The sequence below is a fragment of the Phalacrocorax aristotelis genome, unplaced genomic scaffold, assembly GCF_949628215.1.
Source record: "Phalacrocorax aristotelis unplaced genomic scaffold, bGulAri2.1 scaffold_184, whole genome shotgun sequence".
Classification (NCBI taxonomy): Eukaryota; Metazoa; Chordata; class Aves; order Suliformes; family Phalacrocoracidae; genus Phalacrocorax; species Phalacrocorax aristotelis.
The window spans coordinates 62,065-69,976 of NW_027441273.1; the positions used below are offsets into that span (position 1 = coordinate 62,065).

The 7,912-nt window shown below is 51.7% G+C and overlaps 1 long non-coding RNA gene across 1 annotated transcript; it reads right to left on the reverse strand.

The window, feature by feature from the left end:
• Nucleotides 1–427: 427 nt before the first annotated feature.
• LOC142051226 (uncharacterized) lies at nt 428–4,644 on the reverse strand. Its single transcript, XR_012658358.1, has 3 exons — nt 4,281–4,644; nt 1,199–2,918; nt 428–998 (listed from the first exon to the last, which is right to left on the reverse strand). It is a non-coding gene; the product is annotated as an uncharacterized LOC142051226 (long non-coding RNA).
• Between the last annotated feature and the right edge of the window lie 3,268 nt (nt 4,645–7,912).

Consider the following 7,912-nt stretch of genomic DNA (forward strand, 5'->3'; position numbering starts at 1 on the left):
TTACAGTTATACCTCGGCTTATTTCACTCTATATAACCTCTATTTAGATTACAAATCTACTTAGACTATGTAACACACACTAAGCGTAGATGCTCGCTCTAGTCAGACTTTCTTCTGCTTTGAATTCCTTCATCTATCCTTTTCACTTTAAACTCCTTTATTTTTTGATCTAGATATGTAGACGGTCGAGTTACTTTTGTGTTTTAAAACCCTGTATCTCGATGCAGAATTTTTGTATCCTGAAATCCGTTATATAATATAGGAGAGAGAAGTTCTTATTTCAAAATCCCTTTATACATCTATAAATTAATATTACACATGTCAATATATATAAGAGGTTTTTGTAATAGCCCCCCTGAATTTTCAGGCATTTTGGGGCTGTAACCCCCCTTTTTGGGGGGGAACCCCTACATGACGCCCCCACTCACCTGTTCCTCTGTCGCATTATCAGCTCCCCCAGTGACACCGGGGCACCCCACATGACATCATCACACCCCCCCCAGGACTCCCCCTATTTTATTCACCCCCAAGAAGGGCACTAAACAAGGGAATCTGCTCCAACCTGCAGCTCATTACTTTAATAGTGCCATTTACAAAGGTACACGCACACCCCTCCCACACCCCCCAGAAAAGGGGGAGCTCTGCTAAAATCTAAAAGGTGGGGCAGCCCCCCAAACAGCTGCAGCCCCCCCAGCCCCTGTCCGCAGGCTGGCGGCTGCCCCACGGCAGAGCAGGAGCGTGCCAGAGGACGGTGTCACGTCTCTCTCGGGCTCCGCTCGGACATGTTCCCGCACTGGGACGGGCTCCCCGGGGTGACAAACAGCCCCGGTCCCTGGGGGCCCCGACTCTCCCCACCGGGCAGCCCTCGCGGCCGCACCTGCGGGGCACCCGCTGGAGACAGAGCCAGGAGCCTCCAGGCCGAGGGATGGCCCCTTACCTTCACCACGCTTAACGACCGGCAGGCATCTCTTGAGCATCACGAGACACTTAGACGACATCTGAAAAACAGAAATCCCAAACTATATTTCAGCACGTTAATAAAATAGCACAGAAGAAAATGGAGGAGCTCAGTCAGCATAAGGGGTAGGAAGGAAATTGAGCCGCAGGAAGATTCCAGGCACACGGGTCATGTCAAAACACAACACATCCTTTAAAAGCTAGAGTGATTGGAACGCTTGAAAACGGTATTAAGACTAACCGATACCATTTTGAACAGATCCTTCGCGTAACACTGAACGCTCTGGCTGGTGCTGGAAAACGTCTCATCCCTTCCTTACGGCACCGCTGCGGGGAGATAACCCCGTGAGGCTGCGGGGCAAAGTTGTACCGGAACCGGAACCTCCGCTTACAGACCCACCGCAGCAGCTACAGCCCTCGCCCTGCCGCCGCACGTCTTGCTGCCTGGCTCCACGAAGCCTGAAGTGAAGCGTGTCAAACTTGAAAGAGTAACGTAAAAAATTAAGAATAAATCTCAGTAATTCACTTTGTGCTGAGAAGGCGGGCGCGTGTTTACGCACATCCAATATGAGCGTCTAGGCTCTAAAAGCTTTCCATTTTCCTTCTGCGTTCATTCAACTCGCACAGCCGTTCACGCGCGTCATTCCATTATCTATCTCCAAAATACACAGCAGCAACGTGACTGGGGAGTTTTGGCGCGTTACGGAGTCGGGAGGGACGTCCGCCCAGCTGCCCCGCCCAAGAGATGCTGCTGAACTGCCAGGGAAACGCGCGTCGAAAGCGAGACTGAAATAAAATACTTAAGAGCGCTCCCTCAAAATACCGGCAGGAAACACCCCCCCACAACATTCAGTCGCCCCTCATTAAATATTTACAACAAATACCTACCTGCTTAAGTACACCTAACAAATCGTACCCTACATCTGCTTGGCAGTTACAGCTGAAAGAGCGCAAGTCACATCGTAAATCAGACGATGTTAGCTTTTTTTTAAACTTTCATTTATGACAGAAGAATCGGTGAGTGAAGAGATCCCCGATACAGTTTTACTTTTTTGGGGGGGAAAAAAATACCACAACAAAAAACCACACAAATCAAATCCCCTGTGTTGCAATACACGGGGCTACCAAGAAGGACCGGCAGACCTGCTAATGCGTTTGGCTGTACCGAAGCATGCAGGGGAACCGTATTTTATGGTATCTCGACTGTTACAACTGAGAACCCAAGCACTACCAATGCCATCAACCTTTGGAGTATGTGCTGTGCTTGGATCTCCGCAAGGACCATGGATTTTTTTATCTTTAAAAAAAAGCAATACTTTGCAAGTCTTGTGCTGATGAGTTCTACTGACAAAGACATCGTCTCTAAGATGCACTCTGATGGCAAGTTCATAGAATGCAACCTCACTGAATAAGAAATATCTCAATTCTTCAAAATCTCTTTCTAACCAAAGTCACACCGTGGGGCTTTCAGATGGGTCAGATTATGCATCCTTTCACAACAAGAAACACACCAGCTAACCAGGATATTCTTGCAGTGGCCAGGTGCCTCTTCATCATAAGAAAAAAACCCAGAGCCAGCAATAAGTATCACACAGGTCAACACAGATCTCTTCCAGAGCACCCCCCTCATCAAAACGAACATGCCCATCGGCTCACCTGCTCTGCACAGATTCCAGCATCACACCCCGCTTCCGTCATCGCTTGTGGCACCAAACGTATCAACACTCAGTAAACTACCGTTACGCTCGTGAGAAATCACCGCCCCGTGACTTCCTCATTACTACCCAGCTCACTTCTAATGCTCATACGCCGTTCCAAAGACGGCCCACGTGTTACCTACAAAACTGAAGAGCTCGACGACGGACCACAGCATTCTCTGGTCTTAGATGCTGGCCGCTGCCCCACCTTCTCAGACCTCTCATAGGCGTGCGGCAGCAGCACTCCGAGCCTGCCAGCGGCACCTGCAAAAAGCCAAGCGAAAAGGCACCTCCTGAGATGCTGCCCGATGCCACAGCCTGCCCGCACCGATCCCCGTCTCGCACCCCTTTCCCTCGACAGCCTCCCACCCGGCCTACGTCACTTGCAGCTGAACATGGCACCTCGCCCGCCGTCCGTAACACCCAAACGACACGCGTTGCTTATAACTTCACCAGCAACACAACACCTCAGAAAAGAGCTGCTACTTCAGCCCACCAATCACCACTTGCCTTGCTCGACTTGCCTCCTTTGCTCATTGCTACGCTACTTCAAAACCAAAACAAAAGACAAACGCAAGGAGCAATGGAGTCATAGAGGCATCGGTCACATCTTCCCTCTATATACACCACGCACCAACTCACCCGCTTACATCGGTCCCCTCAGTTCCCCTCCGTCGCCCTGCACGACTCGTCCCTCGGCATCTCCAAAACCAATACGAAACAAGTCGCCTGGTTGCACAGCAGTACCTTAACTGTTCCTGAACACCGACTATAACCTGCCATTAAAAACAAACATATGACATCAAACATGAAGCCCTACGCACGTACAAGCTTGAACACCCTGCAGAGGTAATCTGCTCAGCTGAACTCTAGCTGCCTCTCCCAGATAGCCACGGTCACGGCCTCCGAGCCCACAAAACGTCACGGTGATTACGGTCCTTGCCTGCTGAGGAGGGCCACTCCATCCGAGATGACGGTACCACCTTTCCCCCAACAGCCTTAGCATAGCAACAGATGAACCCTAAGCTCTCATCGCTGTGCCACCTACCTGACTCTACACGGCCAGCAAGGCGGCTCCGAGCCAAACTCGCAAAACGCACACACCAACGCTATGAGAAACGCTACAAACTGCGCGCCTCCAAGACGAGAGAACGCTCTTGGCAAACACAGAGACAACTGGACGGAAGAGCTCGTCCAGCAACAAGACCTGCAGAACCCTGACAGTGATGCAAGGAGGCCCTAACGAGATCCAAAATGATTAGAAGAGCGTCAGGGCCCGTGACAAGAAGTTCCTCTCAAAACTGAGAGGGAGGAGGCACAAGAAGCCCAGCTACAAGACCTAAGAATGTAAGGATGCAGGGAAGAAATCACGCTCCCTGAAAACAGACAGCGACAGAGCAGAGCTGTTCACGCATCTGGGAACGACGCCGCAGACGACAACTGCCCAGAAACTCCTCAAACATCAGAGCGATCCACGCTTTAAACTGTAACGCAAAAAGCAGCACCCGATGGGCGCCGGCCCCACAATTAGAACCTTGCCAGCCCCTAGGGATAGCGCTGTGCTCCTGAGAGCAAAGAGAACAAAGTCACCAGCCCCATGCGCCCCCTCACTGCGACCCAGCTCACCTGAAATGCTCCTCAAATAGCCTTCAGTCGCATCTTCCCTTTAATCCTGCACACGGACCCGCTGCCTTAGTGTGCTCTACTCAGCTCTGCTCCATCACCCTGCACAGCTCCATCTTCATCCTCTGCAAGAACAGCATGATAGAACAAGTCACCTGGACGCACAGCAACAGCTTAACCATTCCACAGGTCTTGCTTCCACGTAGGAATACCATCTAGAGCCCAACTACTGCATGCCATTAAAGGAAATACCTTCAATCAAATGTTAAGCCCCACGCACGTACAAGCTTGAACAGCTGAGAGGTGCCCTCTGCTCAGCTAGCACTCTAGCTGCCTCTCCCAGACAGCTACGGTCATCCCCTCGGCACCCACAAAACACCCCGGAAATTACCATCCTCGCCTGCTGCCAACGGCCACTCGCTCCGACGAGGGTTGTACGGGCGTTGCCAAAACAGTCTCTGCATATTAACATTAACCATATACTCTTATTGCTATTCTTTCCCCCGCTCTACCATTGCTACACCCCCAGGTGGAGCAGCTCTGACACAGGCATCGACGTGCACGGACCGACACCGCTCACAAATACTACAAGCGACGCGATCGAGGCACCTAAGAAAATTCTCACCGAGACGACGGACTTCCGGCCCAGAGATGCCACCGGGCGAGAAGATCTATACGGCAGCGAGGAAGAAGCTATAGCATCCGCAGAGAAGTCACGTACCATCATCACCTGCAATAAAACCATATACCCACAACTAGGACGATGTACGAGCGACAAGCCACTCTTAAAGACCTCAGAACGTTCAGGTGCAGGGAACAGGTCCCAGAAAAGGGCTCTGCGTATTCAGACTGCTCTTCAGCAGCAGTACTGAGGCCGCCTTAATCACCGCTGCAAAAAGATGACCTTCTATAAAGGTCTAATATTTCAGACACAAGACAAATCTATGCAGTAGACTTAAAATGCGAGAAAGGAAGCTCTCGGTTACCATTATGCCGATGAGCCAGGGCTTGCAAAACCCTCAATATTGCTACCTAGGTGCCTGCTCAGCACGGAGAACAACAGACACATCGAGACCCGAGTACAGTAAGGAACAAAGACAGACTACAAAATCCACACAACAGCACAAGCACAGGCAGGAACTCCCCTGCCTGGCAGATGCTTCTGTTTTGCAGAAAGGACACCACAACCTCTCTCGGCCCAAACGTGTCCGGTCTCTGAACGGTACCCTCCGCTGATTTTACAACCCCTGCCTGCCCCACCTGCGCTTCCCCCAACCGACCAGCCACCCGCACAAAGACCGCATCGGCCCCTCAGCTTCCCTTCCAAATCCGGGGGCTCAAAAGCCATCCTTTAAAAAGGCCACACAGGCTACGTAGGATGGGGCTGCGGTCACACGGATACTCTTCATCTCCAAACGTGCGGTGCCATCACTCAGCATCGCACCACTCAACGCCGGCCACTTCCGCAACAACAGCCGCCTCGGAAGCGCCGTGAACTTCCGCTCCCCCACGCTCTAATGAGGCTGGATGTCGTGGCCGCCGCCACCTGCGGTGCCTAGAGAACCAGAGAGACAAGGCGACCCCTGCGCCTGGAAGCAGCCGCCCGCTCACAAACAATTCCACACCTCAAAAATAACAGCTGCTACGGCTCCCTGTTCATCGCTCACCTTGCCCAACGAGCTCGGGGCAGACATCCCGCTTTGCATATAGTTTTGTGAGTCCCTTCATTAACTAGTCACATAGGTGCTCACACTGCACGACCCCTCCGTTGTCACGTGCTGACCTACCTTCTCACGATGCTCTGTTCGCCCCCTCCCTTCCGTGTCCGGCTCCCTACCGTGCATCTGCACCAACAGCCACATTCCAGACTCATCCTTTCCCCTACTGTGCCAACACGGCTCCGCTCACCTCCCAATCCGTGCCTCCCGGGTCAGTGGCCACGTCAGGTGCCTGCTCGCATTCTCGGTCCGTCCCCGATGGCTGGGGAACCGTCACCTTCAATGCCGGGCCCACTTCTGGGGAAATACGGAGAGGCACACAGAAGTTGGACACTGCTTTCCAAAAGCAAGAGCTCACCGTGCAAAACAAACTAACAAATCCTTTTGACTGACTTGTTCGGCAACACAGAGACCCCAAAGGCAGAAATCCCAGACGAGTGACCTCACAGCCCGCCCCGTCACAGCACACGACGCCATCTGCTCGCCTTTGCCGTCACGCCTCGCTCGACTGTCCTGCTTAACCCTCGACCTGTTACTTAAACTGCAAGAAAAAGTCAAACCACGCAACACACAAAAATCACAGTTCGTGTCAGATGACTCAAGCACAGGCGGACACTGATAGGCCAAACACCAAAAGCAGTACGGGAAGCAAACAGGCGTGGCTGGTGTAGCGACACACTCTCCCTTTGTAGGTAACTCACTCCTGAGCGACTCCATGAACAGCCGCGTGGAGAACCTCTCGGCAGACAGCACGCTCGAGTGGCCGCGCTGACACATACGGGGAAGGAGACTGGGCTACCGGAGGCTGCTTGCACACAGAACACGACCATTAGCTAACACTTAAACACCCCTTTCCCAACCATTCCCCGGTACCAAGACTTCAAAAACCCCTCCTCTCCTCCTGAACTGTCAGGGAAGGAACCTCACTCCTTCCCGACAGCTCCTGCCCTGTATTTGCACCCCTAAAGCCCCTCTGTCAGCCGCTCCTCGGGAGCCGCCCTTCCCACCTCTGCCCCGCGTTCTGCGAGCACCTCCCACCTTCCGGCTTCCCGCAGACTCCGTGCTCTCTACAGGCCCACAAAATAACAGAAGCCCTGATGCTTATAATCTACAAGGGACCTGCCGCAAGCTGCAAAGGTTCTCGGGACAACGTGGTACTCTGCGGGCGATCGGGAAAGGCGACGAGCGGTCCCGTACACCGACACACACTATGCGTTACGTCCCTGCTGCTTTCTGAAGGAAGGCTAGAGCTCCATATACAGATGTGTACAACACACTCACCCTAACCCCTACCGCAGCATCTCACCATCAGTCCTATTGAGAGATAACGTCAACAACTTGCACAACACACAGGCAAAACTGGTGGAAAAAATATAAGGTTCTACCTTCAGTCAAGTCAAAATTCCTGGAAAACAAGACAAAACAAACAAAAAACCTACCACACACAAAAAAACCCAACAAACCACAAACAAAAAAACCCAGACAAAACCATAATACCCCCACAAAACCAAATAATCCAAAACACACTATTAGACCATCTTGCTACCCCTGAACACCCAACAAAAACTTACTGACCCAAGGGAAAACAAAAGCTCGTACAAGTGTACTTCCTAATATATATCTGCTGCTCAACTTTGACTGCTCCTTAATCTCTTACCTCAACCAGAAACCTCCCCATCTCTGAATGTCAAAACACACCTACCCAAAGAGCTTAGACAGCTCAAAACCTGCAACCAACTCAAGGAACAGTACCAGAGAAGCCCAGGAGCAGAATGAGCCTCCCGAAAAAAGGCTGGGGCTCATCTACCCCAGCGGAATGGCAAAGCAGAACGAAATCTTTTAAGAACCCCTTCTCAAAAAATATCTCTGGTTATAAAGTAAATCATTTATTGTAAAGCCATCAACCATTCGGAGTCA